This window comes from Lissotriton helveticus, chromosome 4_1 (genome assembly GCF_964261635.1).
Source record: "Lissotriton helveticus chromosome 4_1, aLisHel1.1, whole genome shotgun sequence".
NCBI lineage: Eukaryota > Metazoa > Chordata > Amphibia > Caudata > Salamandridae > Lissotriton > Lissotriton helveticus.
This window is the reverse complement of record NC_136063.1, coordinates 1,842,653,631-1,842,655,271: the sequence shown is the minus strand read 5'-3', so window position 1 is coordinate 1,842,655,271 and position 1,641 is coordinate 1,842,653,631. Positions and strand designations below refer to the sequence as shown.

The 1,641-nt window shown below is 45.4% G+C and overlaps 1 pseudogene; it reads left to right on the top strand.

Annotated features, from left to right (window-relative positions):
• Positions 1-687: 687 nt before the first annotated feature.
• On the top strand, positions 688-1,377 carry LOC144828231 (small ribosomal subunit protein eS4-like; annotated as a pseudogene).
• The last annotated feature ends 264 nt before the right edge of the window (positions 1,378-1,641 follow it).

Genomic DNA, 1,641 nt, shown 5'->3' with positions numbered 1-1,641 from the left:
CACAAAAGACGCTCTCCAACATGCCACTCCACTTCACTCCATGATATGCCATTCTACTACGTGATATTCCACTTCACTCTGAGTATCCATGTAATTCCACTCCACGCAACGGCACTGGATTTCACGTTACACCACTCAAAGTTACACCACTCCAGTCGACCCCACTCCACTCATAGCCACTCTGCTCTAACCCACTCTACTCTATACCACTCCACTCTATGCCTCTTCACTGTACTCTATGAGCTCTACGCCACAACACTCTATGTCACACCATTGCATGCCAGGATACTCTATGACATGATACTCTATGCCACTTCACTCTACGCTATTCCACTCAAAACCACTCTACCTTGCACCAATTCACTCTATGCAACTCCACTCTACATGCAAGACACTGTACGACGCGCCACTCTATGACAAGATACTCCACTCTACTCTTCGACATGCCATTCAACTCTACACCACTCCACTTGCACATGCCACTCCACTCTATGCTATTCCACTCTACTAAACTCCATTTTATACTACTCCCCTCCTCTCTGTGCTACTCCACTCTATGCTATCCCACTCTATGTCACTCCACTCTATGCCACTGTATTCCATTTCACTCTACACCACACTGCTCTACACCACTCTACTCTATTCCACTCTCTGCCACTCCACTCTTTTTCTACGACATTCCACTCTATGCCACTCTATGCTCCCCATCCATCAACTGGTCCCCACAAATTGAGGGAGACCCTGCCCTTAATTATCTTTCTCAGAAACCGACTGAAGTATGCCTTAACGGTAGATGAGGTGAAAAAGATTTGCATGCAGCAACTCATCCAAAATGACGGCAAGGCCCGCACTAACATCAGTAACCAAGCTGGATTGATGGATGTCATTCGTATAGAGAAGACTGGAGAGCATTTCTGTATAGTATATGACACCAAGGGGCCTTTCACAGTTCACCATATTACAGCTGAGGAAACTAAGTACAAACTGTGCAAGGTGAGTAAGTTTGTTGTAGGACCAAGGCAATCTTATGATTCCCGCTACATCAGCTACCCTGACCCTCTCTAGCAAGGTGAATGACACCGGGCAGATTGATCTGGAAACTGGTAAAGTCACTGACTTCATCAGGTTTGGCACCAGTAACCTCTGTATGGTGATTGGTGGTACTAACTTGGGGCCAAGAGGAAACATCACCAACAGAGAGAGGCGTCCAGGCTCATTCAATATTGTTCATGTGAAGGATACTAATGGCAATATCTTTGCCACCTGACTTTCAAACATTTTTGTAATTTGCAAGTGTAACCCCATGGAAAGGGCATCCGTCTTCCAATCCCTGAGGAAAGAGACAAGAGACTCCAAGCTAAGCAGACCAGCGGCTGAGCTGGATAGGAACTCCGGAGGAAAACATGTTTGCAGTTGTGGAATAAAATCTTTAATAGTAAGCAATGCAGATTTCATAATTTTTTGTGTTTGTCAAAGTTTTGGCTTAAATACTCCCCCCTCTGTGACACTCTGCAACACTCTACTCCACTCTATTACACTCTAAGCAACTTCCTCTCTGCCACTCCAACCCACTTTACTCCATTCAACTCTATGACACACTACTTCACTCAACTCCACTCTCCTTCACTCCACTCCACTAAT